Source organism: Bombina bombina, chromosome 4, assembly GCF_027579735.1.
Source record: "Bombina bombina isolate aBomBom1 chromosome 4, aBomBom1.pri, whole genome shotgun sequence".
NCBI classification, from domain to species: domain Eukaryota; kingdom Metazoa; phylum Chordata; class Amphibia; order Anura; family Bombinatoridae; genus Bombina; species Bombina bombina.
This window is the reverse complement of record NC_069502.1, coordinates 574,021,888-574,037,962: the sequence shown is the minus strand read 5'-3', so window position 1 is coordinate 574,037,962 and position 16,075 is coordinate 574,021,888.

Genomic DNA, 16,075 nt, shown 5'->3' with positions numbered 1-16,075 from the left:
CATTCAGCACATAGCGTAATTAGATTTCCCCAAACAAGGGTCTTAATTTCTTAGAGCAATCTTCATTCAATAAAATCAATATTTTTAATAGACATCCAATATATATATATTTATATTTGGGTCCGTCAATCCACAATGACTGTCATATTTGTTTCTCTGGAATAAAGACACGAGGGCTCTTAATCAACAACCCTATTACATTTTTGTTCAACTTAATTTCAAGTTTTGGTATAATTTGATCAATACCAATTTCATTTGTTGTCATATCCGAACAGCTCTTTTAGATCAGCAAAAGCCTAGCATACACAAGGTCAAGGGTTCGAGCCCAACCTTGAAAAATATATATATATATATATATATATATATTTTTTTATTTTTTTTAAGTGTTTACTACTTTTTAATGTAATTTAAGTGCTAGTTACTATTGGGATCCTTTATCAATATAACCCAATTAGATTTAAGAGAGAACATTTACAACATGTTCACATCTTCAAAAAAATATATATGGGCCTTGCACTTTTAGAAATATCATCACAGGTGTTACCCATCAATGTAAATATATGCTGGTTTTATATGTATGTCTCTCTTTTACATGATATACACATATTTTCAGATTGCTGCTTAACACGATACCGATATATGTTCAATTTTTATTGTATTAATGTTGTTTTATAAAAACATTTTATTGTTAATTTTTTTTTTTTTTTTTTGGAGATGACCTCCACAATAGAATCCGGGTCACGGTCAGGTATAAATAGTAACCTGTTAAACACCTTTGTATATGCCTGAGGAAACGGTCCTTTACGGACTGAGAAACGCGTAGCAAATAAATACTTGTTTTTATACAGACCCGGTTTCTGTGCTTTTCAATATACTGCTGCATGCAGTGTTTTTATTCAGTTAGATTTCAAACAGTTTATTCCTTACACTGACATTGTCAGTTTGTTTGGGAACAAGTCCGATCGTGTGAGCAGCTATCTTGGGAAAAACAACACAGCTGCTTGAACTTCTCCCGTGGCGATCCAGCTCACTGCACGACACACAGCTGATTTCATCCACCCACAGGTCTCCCGGGTGAGACCCCCAGCGTACTGACTGCTGGTCCTGAATGTCAGCCTGCCTGCACGCACCTAGTTGATTCTAGGTGCCACTCCACTTGTGAGTAGTTTTCTTGCAACTTATTGTTTGATATTTGTCCTAAACCGATTCACACTATGTTGGCGCCCCTTGTTTTTTCATCCTCTTAGATTCCCTGATCCATCACACTGTGGACACAAGCGGAGCAAGCCTTAAGTTTTCGAACTTTTTGTTCTCACTATATCCTTTACTTTGAAGTGGACTTTTTACCTTTGAACATTATATCACATATTTTTTTAGGATTTGGACTTTTTTATTACATATATATATATGACTCAACTTTTTATATTTCTTTGCTTATGTTTTATTCTTTTTATGTAACAATCTATTTGTTTATGTTCTTATTGAACTACATTCGTTTTAACCGCCACTGATTGCAACAAGGTTACACACTTGTTCTTTTATAACAAATCCTACTCACTTTCCAATCATATACACCTTTGCCCTGATACACTTTTTCACAGACAATACATCATATTATACACTACAGGGATTTTCATTACACACCACTTTTTCTTAACAGCGCGTCCTCTTAGTTTTTCCTTCTAGGAATTACTTGAATACCCAAGGAGATAGTGTCGGACTGGGTAGCCAGTTTGTCTCCAGATTTTGGCGTTCCTTTTGTGTTCAAATGGGGATCCAGCTTTCCTTCTCCTCGTCATATCACTCTCAATACAATGGTCTAATCAAGCTCTGGAACAGTTCCTCTATTGTATTATCACCACAATAATTGGTCTGAACTGTTACCTTGGGCAGAGTTTACTCGTAATAGTGCTATTAATGCTTCCTCCAAATTATCCCCGTTCATGGCGAATTATGGGTTACAACCATCCTTGTTGCCCGATTCATTCATGTCTCAGGTATTCCGGCTTTGGAGGAGCATCTCCGGCAACTCCGTTCCACGTGGGTGCAGATTCAGGATTGCCTTCATCGTTCTATGCAGCGACAAAAGTTCCAGGCTGATTGTAGGCGTCTGCCCACGCCTTCCTACCAGGTTGGTGAGAGAGTTTGGCTGTCCTCCCACAACTTGAACCTTCATGTGCCTTCCAATAAATTGGCTCCCTGTTATATTGGTCCTTTTCGAATACTCCGACGGGTTAATCCTGTGGCCTACGCTCATGACCTTTCATCCTGCTATGCGCATCTCCAATGTTTTTCATGTCTCCCTCTTGAAACCATTGGTTTGTAATCAGTTTACCACTGTGTTGCCTCATCCCCGTCCTATCTTTGCTGACAACCATGAGGAGTAGGAGGTCAGCAGCATTATTGACTCTCATATGTCCAGGGGCCGTGTACAGTATTTGGTTCACTGGAGGGGCTATGGTCCGGAGGAGCGTTCTTGGGTTCCCTTCTCTGATGTTCATGCTCCCGCCCACCTCCGTGCCTTCCTTGCCTGTTTCCCCAATAAGCATTTTGTCCTCCCGCGGGGGATGGGTCATTGAGGGGAGGGTACTGTCAGGTTTTTTTCCCTGTTTTGTTTGCCATGTGCTGCTGACAGCCATTTTACTCACCTCTCTTCCTGACTATGGTGCATTGTGGGGATGCTGCTCATTTCCTGCACTTCCTGTAATGGCCAGACTGCTGTGCATCATCCGTGTGAGACAGGATGCAGTCTCAGAATTATGATGTCATCACTTATTATTTAAAGGGACTCAGTTCAGTATGCTTTGCCTTTGCGTTGTCTCAGACCTGTTTGTGAGAGTTCCTGTGTATTACCTGGCTGCATGACGTCCTTCCTGGTTCCTGATCCTTGGCTTGTTCCTGACTCTGCTGTTTTCCTTGTTGCTGATTCTTGCTCATCTGACTATTCGCTTTGGCTCCTGACTTGGCTCATCTGACTACCAGCTCTGGTTTTGACTCCTGGCTTGTTATTTGATTTGTGGACTTTTTATTATTTTTTTGCTATTAATAAAGGTGTGATTATTTTTGCACTTCTCATCTCAGTCTGATTCCTGGCAACCTGACAGGAGCATCCTCTTCTTTCTTCGTCCGACAACTGAATGAAGGTTCCTTTAAATGACGTTATCCAAGATGGCGTCCCTTCAATTCTGATTGGTTGATAGAATTCTATCAGCCAATCGGAATTAAGGTAGAAAAAATCCTATTGGCTGAGGCAATCAGCCAATAGGATTAAGCTTGCATTCAATTGGCTGATTGGAACAGCCAATAGAATGCCAGCTCAATCCTATTGGCTGATTGGATCAGCCTATAGGATTGAACTCCCCCATTTATTCCTAAGGGGAAATCATGCATGAACACGTTTAGCCAGCTGATCGCTAATGTAAGCAGCGCTGGTATTGAGGTGAGATGTGGAGCAAAATTTTGCTCTTCGCTCACTTTTTTGCGCTTAATGCCGGGTTTGTAAAAACCCGTAATACCAGCTCTGTCTTTAAGTGAGTGGTGAGCATAAACTGCTTGTTAGCACCTCACAGCCTCTAACGCAAAACTCGTAATCTAGGTGTAAGATTACTAAAAAATTTCAACTACAATTACAAAAAATAATAAACACTAAAATTACAAAAAATAAAAAACTACCATTACAAAAAGTAACAAACGAATTCTAATACCCCGTTTTTAAAAAAACAAACAAAAAAACCCTAATCTATAATAAACTACCAAGAGCCTTTTGTAGGGCATTGCCCTAAAGTTAACAGCTCTTTTGCAAACAAATAAAAACAAACAAACCCTAACATTACAGAACCCCACCCTCCCAAACCCACAAAATAATAAAAAAAAAAAAACTAAAAAACAAAAACTAATCTACTCATTGCCTTGAAAATGACATTTGTATGGGCATTCAGCTCTTTTACTGCCCTTAAAAGGGCATTCAGCCAATAGGAATGAAAGCTGTTTAAATCAGCCAATAGGATTTAAGCAGCTCTCATTCCTATTGACTGATTTGAGGGTGTTTTTTTTTAAAAAAAGGGTATGAATATAGGAATAATTTTTATTTTTTTTGTATAATTTCGTTTGTTATTTTTTGTAATGGTAGTTTTTTATTTTTTTTGTAATTTTAGTGTTTATTATTTTTTGTAATTGTAGTTTTAATTTTTTAGTAATGTTAGGTTTTTTTTATTTTTAGTAATCTTAGGTTTTATTAGTGTAAGCTAAGGTTTTATTTTTATTTCACAGGTAAGTTTGTATTTATTTTAACTAGGTAGTTAGTAAATAGTTATATTGTAGCTAGCTTATGTTTTATTTTTATTTCACAGGTAAGTTTGTATTTATTTTTAAATAGGTAGTTAGTTAATAATTGTAAGTTTAATTTTGGTCTAATTTAATTGTGTTAAAAATAGGGGGTGTTAGGTTTAAGAGTTAATATAGTTTAATTTAAGTTGTTGAGATGTGGGGGGTGGTGGTTTAAGGGTTAATAGGTTTAGTTAGTGTTGGCCTGTGGGTGTACGGCAGTTTAGGGGTTTATAGGTTTAGTTAGTTTTTTAGTTAGTGTTGGCGATGTGGGTGTATGGCGGTTTAGGGGTTAATAGGTTTAGTTAGTGTCGGTGATGTTGGGGAACTGTGGTTTAGAGGTTAATAGGTTTAGTTAGTGTTGGCGATGTTTGGGAATGGGGGTTTAGGGGTTAATAGGTTTATTTAGTGTTTTAGTTAGTGTTGGCTATGTCGGGGAACTGCGGTTTAGGGGATTAATAGGTTTAGTTAGTATCTGCGATGTTTGGGAACAGCGGTTTAGGGGTTAATAGGTTTAGTTAGTGTTGGAGATGTTTGGGAATAGCTGTTTAGGGGTTAAAAGCTTTTAGTTAGTGTCGGTGATGTCGGGGAACTAATGTAGGGGTTAATAGCTTTATTTAGTGATTTAGTTAGTGTCTGCGACGTCGGGGAACTGTGGCTTAGGAGTTAATAGTTTTAGGTAGTGATGGCGATGTGTGATTGGATGGTGGTTTAGGGGTTAATAGCTTTATTTAGTGTTGGCGATGTGGGTGGCGGCGGCAGTTTTAGATAGTTTTGTTTTGGTAATCTCTTGCATATTAGTTATGTTAAGTTAAATCGTTTTTTCAGATCCTTTAGTTTTTTCGGATCCATTCTTTATTCATATGCATTATTTCTATTCTAAGCTTCAGTATAGAATAATGCATATAAATAAAGAATGGATCCGAAAAAACTAATGGATCCGAAAAAACTATTGGCTAGATAACGAGTTTTTGTCGGTAAGGCTTGCGGGGCTAACGAGCAGTTTCAGCTCACCGCTCACCTACAGACAACACTGGTATTATAGGTGTTTACAAACCCGACGTTAGCCGCAGAAAAGTGAGCGAAGAGCAAAATGTTGCTCCACCTCTCCCCTCAATACCAACGCTGCTTACGGTAGCGGTGAGCTGGCTAAACGTGCTTGTGCATGATTTCCCCATAGGAATCAATGGGGCAGATTTGGCTTAAAAAAAAACTAACACCTGCAAAAAAGCAGCATTCAGCTCCTAACGCAGCCCCATTGATTCCTATGGGGAAATACTTGTTATGTCTTTACCTAACACCCTAACATGAACCCCGAGTCTAAACACCTCTAATCTTACACTTATTAACCCCTAATCTACCGTCCCCGACATCGCTGATATTATATTATTAACCCCTAATCTGCTGCTCCGGACACTGCCGCCACCTACATTATATTTATGAACCCCTAATCTGCTGCCCCCAACATCGCTGAACCCTACATTTTATTTATTAACCCCTACTCTTCTGCCCTTAATGTCACCACCATCTAACTACACTTATTAACCCCTAATCTGCCGCCGCCAACGTTGCCGCCACTATAATAAATATATTAACCCCTAAACCTAAGTCTAATCCTAACCCTAACACCCCCCTAACTTACATATAATTTAAAATAATCTAAATAAAATAACTTTAATTTAATAAATTATTCCTATTTAAAACGAAATACTTACCTATAAAATAAAACCTAAGATAGCTACAATATAACTAATAGTTATATGGGGGCCCATTTAACAAGCTCCGTAGGGAGCTTGTGGGTCCGTGTTTCTGGCGCGTCTTCAGACTCGCCAGAAACACTAGTTATGAAGCAGCGGTCTAAAGACCGCTGCTCCATAACCCTGTCCACCTGCTCTGAGCAGGTGGACAGGAATCACCAGAAATCAACCCGATCAACGCGTTTCGGTCATACACTGACCTTTCTCAAGACTCAAGAGTCTTGAGAAAGGTCAGTGTATGACCGAAATGCGTTGACTGGTAAGTGACACTCTGGTAGGATTATTTTGTCTAAAACCATCTGCACTATTATTTTTGTTTTTGGCAGAAAAGAATAGAGAACTGCTGAGAATTGCACTGACCGTTTGGGTCACCACCTAGAAGATAGATTGCACTTCACACTGGCGAGAGGAACATTGGGAGATAAGTTTCTACACTCCAATTGGGAGGAAAAACAAGTACACACTTTTATCCTATTTTGACAGTTTTTTGGTTGTGTGATTGTTCACAATTTTTCAGGACTATTTTATCATTTATTTTTTCTTTTTTCACATTTGGAGTTTTATTTATTTTTGCTCTCTATCACTGTTGTCTGTGATCACCATTTTACCAACCATTGAATATCAAGTTTGTTCACACAGCATTTTAACAATCGTTTGTTCACTTTGTTCTCTAATAACATTTGTTTTTCAACATTGTTTGTTTTTCAACATTGTTAGTTTTTTAAACACTTTATCGCTTGTTCACCTTATTCTCTGAATATCATTTGTTGTTCAACATTGTCAGGAAACACCTTTAAACACTTTATCTTAGACAAAATTACTATTATTTTTTGATACTATCAAACACTCCTTACTCACATTAGTTGATTAGGAGTTTATTGGGAGACCAAACTAGTAATTATTGCACAACTAGTAAATATTGTACATCATAATTACCACATGATGCAAGACATTTAGTTATCTTTAGACAGACAAGGAAGTGTCTCTCTAGCAAAACCACCTACACTGTTCCACTCATACATCCGGATAACACTATTTGTAATTTTACTTACATAAAATATTGTATAAGTAAACAATTGTTTTTATTTCTGATTTTAACTCATTGTAAAATCTTGGATCCTTGATTATTTAATTTTATTTTTGATTTTATGGTTTAACGTAATGTTAACTTTTATGTATGTGTACAAATAAACTGACATAATTTTATATACCCTAAACCCGGCCATTTGGTTTTTGGCGCTTTAATTACCTCATAACTGAATACCACAAAAAAAACATGGCTACTCTAGGAAGGTACACAAACCCAACCAATCCAAGCAAAGCGGATATGACGTCACGCCAGAAACGGCGATAACATAGATAGGATAGATTACCGCAATACACTGTTATTATGTGACCATTGACTACTAGGGTGAACTCTACTATGAGTAATTAATAGAAAAGGAGCCACTTTAATATTAAAAAAAAAAAAAAGTTTTAACTCTTCTACATAACCTACATCACTTCCGGTTTTTAGCCACGCCCCCAAACACATTTTTGGCGCAAAACATTTCACTACAAAAGGGGCACTTTTGACAACCAGCTGGCAGTCTTGAGAAAGGCCTAGAGGAGGCCGAAATGCGTTGACCACAGCTGGTAAGCACTATTCTGATTTTATATAGGTTTTTAGTACCATCTACACTATTGTTGTTTTTATTTGCTTTTAGGTTTATTTAATTTTTTTGGATTGGATTTTCTCCCAACCACCAAGGGTTCTCACCATCAGGAACAGAAACCCCAGCCCATCTTTTTTACTTAAAAGACCGTTGACTTTATTCTCACCATCAGGAACTTCAGATGGACTCTCACCACTAGGAAAATAAGGTTTCCTTTTCTACACATTATTAACTTTTGATTTCTATTTGGATCTTCACAGTTAGACTTTTATAGGATATTGTTTGTTGGATTACAATCACTGACTTTGTACTCTTTTTTCCTTTTTTTATTTTTGGATCACTGACTTTGTTCTCTTTTTTCATTTTTTGCGCAACATTTTTTCAATTTTTCCTTTGCAATTTTTTTTATTTTTTTTATTTTTTCACATAATTTTTTCATTTTTGAATAAGCAAGTTAACACTGTTTGCTTTCTTTATATTTGCAAACACAAAGGATAATTTTTCACCCTCTTTTGACCACTCTTATAATTTTGTACACATTATCACCACAAACACTGGTACACAATATCTCTTACCGTATCATCTTCCTAGTAGATATCAGCAATCCATACATTTGACCTTATTGTATTTATTTTTTAAATCCACACTTTGGATTGATTTCTTTCAGACATTGTTTGAATTTTAATTTTCTTATATTTTCATTGGAGGTTCTATCATTGCCTCTACATCAATTCATTATTCAGTGTTTTATATAGATATATTCAATATTCAATTTGTACAAGAGTGGATCCACATCTTATTGTTTTTATTGTCATTTATTACCACTGTACCCATCGTGGCATGTTTTATTCTTGTGTAAATTACTAGATCTACAATTAAAATATTTCTAAACACACACTCTATACATTGTACAACATATTTATTTTCTTAGTATATCTTTTAAGCTAGCTAGTTAGCTCACTGTTCAGAGCTATAGGTGTCCGTCTTTGGCGCTATACCCCATCGAAATTCTAATTCACTTTAGTTATGAGTTTTATGCTACGGTGTTAGCCCATAAAACTCTTAACTACTGACTTTTAAATGCGGTAGGAGTCTTGACAGGAGAGGCTGTACCGCTCACTTTTTCCAAGACTCGTAATAGCGGCGTTATGAAAATCCCATTGAAAAGATAGGATGTGCAATTTACGTAAGTGGATTTGCGGTTTGTTCGAGTCGCGGAAAAAAAGTGAGTTGTACACCTGTACCTGCAAGACTTGTAATACCAGCATTAGATAAAAAGCAGCGTTAGGACCTCTCAACGCAAAACTCGTAATCTAGGCCCTTTTAACTTAACATGACTAATTTGCTGAAAACAAATGTTTTTTTTTAAAACTTAACTAAACTAATTTGCCGAAACTAAATTATTTATTTAACTAATGAAAACTAAATTTTGCTAGTGTAATTTGTAATTAAACTAACTTTCATCTATTAACAGGTACTGGAAATATAGAAATCAAGGCGGGAACCAGTTCAAATGGTGAAAAATGTACTCAACCTTTCTGTTGTGTGTCTCTGTGTGCCACACTGAGCATGAAGAAGAGAAAGAGCAGCAAAGAATTTTCTGAAGATTTGAGAACAAAAATTGTGGAAAAGCATGGACAATCTCAAGGTTACAAGTCCATCTCCATAGAAGTTTACAGCCCATGGCACTGTAGCTAATCTCACTGGAGGTGGATGAAAGAGAAAAATGAATCAACGATTACAACGAAGGATTGTTCGAATGGTGGATAAAGTACCTCAATCATCTTCCAGACAAATTCAAGCTGACCTTCAGGCACAGGATACAAATGTGTCAGCTTGCACTATATGTTGCTATCTGAATGAAAAGGGACACTATCATAGGAGACCCAGAAGTACCCCACTGCTGACACAGAAACATAAAAAAGCCAGATTGGAGTTTGCCAAAACTTACCTGAGGAAGCAAAAATCATTTTGGGAGAATGTGCTGTGGACAGACTAAACACAATTACAGCTTTTTGGTAAAGCCCATCATTCTACTGTTTTCAGAAAAAGAAATGAGGCTTTTAAAGAAAAGAATACAGTCCCTACAGTCAAACATGGTAGAGGTTCACTGATGTTTTGGGGTTGCTTTGCTGCTTCAGGCACTAGAGGTCTTGACTGTGAGCATGGCATTATGAAATCTGAAGGGTACCAAAGAATTATGTGGTGCAATTTAGGGCCCAGTGTCAGAAAGTTGGCTCTCTGTCAGAGGTCATGGGTCTTACAGCAGGAGAATTACCCAAAGCATACGTCAAAAAGCTCTCAGAAATTATTTAAGACAAAGTACTGGAGAGTACTGAACTGGTCAGCAATGAGTCCAAATCTCAATCCCATAGAGCAGCTGTGGTGAGATCTCAAAATAGCAGTTGGGAAAAGTAACCCTTCAAACCTGAGAGACCTGGAGCAGTTGGCAAAAGAAGAGTGGTCCAAAATTCCAGTAGAGAAGTGTAAGAAACTCATTGATGGTTACAGGAAGTGATTGATTTCAGTTATTTTTCCAAGAGGTGTGCTACCAAATATTAAATTGAGGGTGCCAACAATTTTGTCCAGTCGATTTTTGGAGTTTTGTGTGGAATGTGTCAGATTTGGCTTTTTTTCTCTCCACTTTTTTGTGTCATACCAATACAAACAAAAGAAATAATCATGAGAATGCCTAAACATTTGTAATTGCAACAATTTTCTGGGCAAAATGCAGGGGTGTCAATATTATATATATATATATATTTAGACATGTATGTATTTCAATGTTAAAGCCCTTTGCCCTATGAGACCTCATATCTTTGAGCACTTATAACTTTTCTTTGATGTGCTTTTTGACACTTTATTGTTTTGTGAAACTGTTAACCAGTGCTCTAAGGATGCGGTAATCATTCTAGAGTAAATCGCAATTGTGCTTACGCTTTCGCATTTACTTTCAACTTGTAATGCGAGCAATAAACTCTACACACACAAACCCCTTTCCATCATTCAGAACTGTTAGCGTACCACTCGTAATCTGGCCCATAATAAATAAAGATGTAGTAGTAAATATATGTCAATGTAAGTTAAGTCAAGATGAATTGAAAGTTTTAAATAAAGGGCTTAATTTTGTACCTGCTCCTAAAATAGAAACATTTGACCATTTGGTAGACATGCAAAGGTTCCAAAGGCAGTTGAAGCTAAAAGATCACGTTAGAATTACAACAAAGGGACGAATTTCATAAAAAGAGTAATTTAGAGCCTGTAAATACACATCCTACTATACGAACATATATTTCAGACTTTACCCAGGAAGTATTAAGCACATGTATACTAGGGAAAAAGTGCAGTAATCTTACTATAGTGGAAAAGCAAGCATTAAGGGACCTAAAATCTGATGACAGCATTATAATATGCCCTGTGGACAAGGGTAGGGCCATTGTTGTTATGGACCTACAGTGATATAGGAAAGATTTATTGTCACAACTTAGTGACAAAGAAACATATGACCATATTACAAGTGGAGCGCTAATTATTGCAGTATGTCCTGCAATACATTGGATGTACCACTAGGGGGTTGTCAGTTAGCTTGCAGGAGAATGTCAGCAATATCAAAAAAACATTTTAAGGTTGTTCCTTGACAGAATCCAAAGGCAATTATGAAGTATGTGGTGATTAAAATAGTGAAACCCATTACCTTTCATGTCATATTCTAGTAAGCCTAGGGATGTTGTTTTTGTTTAGGGAGATAGGTGCCAGGGTTCAATACATGCCTCCATTTTATGTGTCAAATTTAAGTTTATGTGGAAGCATACACATATTTTGGGACTATTATAAATTGATTGTAATATGTTTAAATTAAAATAAAAATTAATTTTTATTTTAATATGTTAACGACTATATATCTATATATAAACTGTATAGCTAGAAAAATATTATTTTAAATATAGTTGTGTTTTTTAAAGTGTTGTTTGCCAATTGTTGATTTACAGCAGTGGTAAAGGTTATCATTAAGCCTGAGGTTCGATAACAGGCATGAATTGCAATTTTTTATTTTTTTTTATTATATATGTTTCAACTTTTTGGTATGTATATATATATATATATATATATATATATATATACACATACACACATATATACATACATATATACATATAAATATCCTATATAATAAAAGGCCAAGTGTGTATGTCCGAAGCTGTCATGCGCAGTAGAGACTGCACGTGAGGACAAAAACACCTGGTCTTCCAACTGACCTGGTGTCGAGTGGTGGAGTGGGCGTGGTCGGCGGGTGCGGAGTGGGCGTGACCTGTCAGGATGTGACGTGGGCGTGGTTGGGTGTGACGCGGGCGGGGCCGGGCATGACGCGGTCGGGGACAGATGCTTGCCGAGAGAAAGAGAGGTCTAAAGAGGGGGGATAGAGAGAGCAGAAGAGAGAGGGGGAGAGAGACAGCAAAAGAGATGGGGGAGAGAGACAGCAAAAGAGAGGGGGGAGAGAGACAGCAAAAGAGAGGGGGGAGAAAGACAGCAAATGAGAGGGAGGACAGAGACAGCAAAAGAGAGGAGGGAGAGAGACAGCAAAAGAGAGGAGGGAGAGAGACAGCAAAAGAGAGGGGAAAGAGAGACAGCAAAAGAGAGGGGGGAGAGAGACAGCAAAAGAGAGGGGTGAGAGAGCACAAAAGAGAGGGGGGAGAGTGTGCAAAAGAGAGGGGGGAGAGTGCGCAAAAGAGATGGGAGTGCAAAAGAAAGGGGGAGAGAGAGCAAACGAGAGGAGAGAGAGCAAACAAGAGGCGAGAGAGAGCAAACGAGAGGAGAGAGACAGCAAAAGAGAGGGGGAGAGAGACAGCAAAAGAGAAAGGGGAGAAAGACAGAAAAAGAGAGAGGGGGAGAGAGACAGCAAAAGAGAGGAGGGAGAAAGACAGCAAAAGAGAGGTGGGAGAGAGACAGCAAAAGAGAAGGGGGAGAGAGACAGCAAAAGAGAGGAGGGAGAGAGACAGCAAAAGAGAGGGGTAGAGAGACAGCAAAAGAGAGGGGGGAGAGAGCACAAAAGAGAGGGGGAGAGAGCACAAAAGATAGGGGGAGAGTGCGCAAAAGAGAGGGGGGAGAGTGCGCAAAAGAGAGGGGGGAGAGTGTACAAAAGAGAGGGGGAGAGTGCGCAAAAGAGAGAGGGGAGAGTGCTCAAAAGAGAGAGGGGAGAGTGCGCAAAAGAGAGGGGGAGAGTGCGCAAAAGAGAGGGGAGAGAGTGCAAAAGAGAGGGGGAGAGAGTGCAAACGAGAGGAGAGAGAGCAAACAAGAGGAGAGAGAGAGCAAATGAGAGGAGAGAGAGCAAACGAGAGGGGGAAGAGAGAGAGCAAAAGAGAGGGAGAGAGACAGCAAAAGAGGGGGAGAGAGAGAGCAAAAGAGAGAGGGAAGAGAGAGAAAAAGAGAGGGGGGAGAGAGAGAGCAAAAGAGAGGGGGGAGAGAAAGAGCAAAAGAGAGAGGGGAGAGAGAGAGCAAAAGAGAGGGGGAGAGAGAGAGAGTAAAAGAGAGGGGAGAGAGCAAAATAGAGGGGAGAAAGAGAGAGCAAAAGAGAGGGGGGATAGAGAGAGAGAAAGGGGTGGGACCGCTGTACTTCAAAAAATGGCCTGTGTACACGGGCTTTGGGACTAGTATTATATATTCGAGTATATTGTTAATATTATTGCTCAATTTAATATTTGCCTTGTATTTGTTTAATTTATCTCACTATGGTTAAAGTGGTTATTTATTATTTATATTGTCAACTTGTCAGCGTGCACAGGTATTACTCAGTAGAGTGCAAATATCGCTTTCATTAAAGCAATATTTAGCTGTATACACGGGCCATTTTTTGCAGTAGGGTGGTCCCACCCCATGCTCTCTCTCCCCCTCTTTAGCTGTCTCTCTCCCTCTCTTTTGCTCTCTCTCTTCCCCTCTTTTGCTGCCTCTATCCCTCTCTTTTGCTCTCTCTCTTCCCCCCTCTCATTTGCTTTCTCTCCTCTCATTTGCTCTCTCTCTCCTCTCGTTTGGTGTCTCTCTCTCCTCTCTTTTGCTGTCTCTCTCCTTCTCTTTTGCTTACTCTCTCCCTCTCTTTTGCACTCTCTCCCCCTCTTTTTGTGCTCTCCCCCTCTCTTTTGTGCTTTCTGCCCCCTCTCTTTTGAGCTCTCTCCCCCTCTCTTTTGTGCTCTCTCCCCCCTCTCTTTTGTGCTCTCTCCCCCCTCTCTTTTGCACTCTCTCCCCCTCTCTTTTGCGCTCTCCCCCCTCTCTTTTGCGCTCTCTTCCCCCTCTTTTGCGCTCTCTCCCCCCTCTTTTACACTCTCTCCCCCCTCTCTTTTGTGCTCTTTCCCCCTCTCTTTTGCGTACTCTGCCCCCTCTCTTTTGCGCACTCTTCCCCTCTCTTTTGCGCACTCTCCCCCCTCTCTTTTGCACTCTCTCCCCCTCTCTTTTGCGCTCTCTCTCCCCCCTCTCTTTTGCGCACTCTTCCCCCTCTCTTTTGCGCACTCTCCTCCTCTCTTTTGCGCATTCTCCCCCTCTCTTTTGCGCACTCTCCCCCCCTCTCTTTTGTGCACTCTCCCCCTCTCTTTTGCTGTCTCTCTCCCCATCTCTCTTTTGTTGTCTCTCTCCCCATCTCTCTTTTGCTGTCTCTCTCTCCCCCTCTATTTTGATCTCTCCATTCCCCCTCTCTTTTGCGCACTCTCCTCCTCTCTTTTGCGCATTCTCCCCCTCTCTTTTGTGCACTCTCCCCCCTCTCTTTTGTGCACTCTCCCCCTCTCTTTTGCTGTCTCTCTCCCCATCTCTCTTTTGTTGTCTCTCTCCCCATCTCTTTTTAACTGTCTCTCTCTCCCCCTCTCTTTTGTTCTCTCTCTCCCCCTCTTTTGCGCTCTCTCCCCCCTCTCTTTTGTGCACTCCCCCCCCTCTCTTTTTCGCACTCTTCCCCCCTCTCTTTTGCGCTCTCTCTTCCCCCTCTCTTTTGCGCTCTCCCCCCCTCTCTTTTGCGCACTCTACCCCCCTCTCTTTTGCACTCTCTCCCCCTCTCTTTTGCGCACTCTCCCCCTCTCTTTTGCGCACTCTCCCCCCTCTCTTTTGTGCACTCTCCCCCCTCTCTTTCGCACACTCTCTCCCCATCTCTCTTTTGCGCACTCTCTCCCCATCTCTCTTTTGTTGTCTCTCTCCCCATCTCTCTTTTGTTGTCTCTCTCCCCATCTCTCTTTTGTTGTCTCTCTCCCGATCTCTCTTTTTCTGTCTCTCTCCCCATCTCTCTTTTGCTCTCTCTGTCCCCCCTCTCTTTTGCCGCTCTCTCCCCCCTCTCTTTTGCATACTCTCCCCCCTTTCTTTTGCTGTCTCTCTCGAACCTTTCTCTTTTGCTGTCTCTCTCCCCATCTCTCTTTTGCTGTCTCTCTCTCCCCTCTCTTTTGCTCTCTCTCTCTCCTCTCTCTTTTGCTCTCTCTCCCCCCTCTCTTTTGTGCTCTCTCCCCCCTCTCTTTTGCACACTCTCCCCCCTCTCTTTTGCGCACTCTCCCCCCTCTCTTTTGTGCACTCTCCCCCTCTCTTTTACTGTCTCTCTCCCCATCTCTCTTTTGCTGTCTCTCTCCCCATCTCTCTTTTGCTGTCTCTCTCTCCCCTCTCTTTTGCTCTCTCTCTCCCCTCTCTTTTTTTTCTCTCTCCCCCTCTCTTTTGCGCACTCTCCCCCCTCTCTTTTGCGCACTCTCCCCCTCTCTCTTTTGTTGTCTCTCTCCCCCCTCTCTCTTTTGCTGTCTCTCTCCCCCTCCCTCTTTTGCTGTCTCTCTCCCCCTCTCTCTATCCCCCCTCTTCTGCTCTCTCTATACCAATCTTTAGAGCTCTCTGTCTCGGGCGGCATCTGGCCCCGTCTGCATCACGCCTGGCCCTGCCCAAGCCCCGTCCGCGCCCGCCCACGCCCCGTCCGTGCCCCGCCCGCGCCCCATCCAGCCACGCCCACTCGGCACCCACCCAGCCACACCCACTCCACACACCAGGTCAGTTAGAAGGTCAAGTGTGTTTGTCCTCGCACGCAGTCTCTACTGCGCATGACAGCTTCGGACAAACACACTTGGCCTTTTATTATATAGGATGTAAATATAGACTATTCTCCTTAGCTCTTTGGATCAGATATGGATATGTATTCCAGAAATGACACAGTTAAAGGATTCTACCAATTACAATACATTAGGGGAGATAAAAAGGAGGAGGACACAGATACACATCACTCCTTGAAAAAGCAAATAGGATTGGTGAAACTTAGGTCAGATAGATTGATAGACTGACATGTCACAGGAGGAGGGGACATTGATGCAAAATTACTCGACGTTGGTTCCAATATCGTGG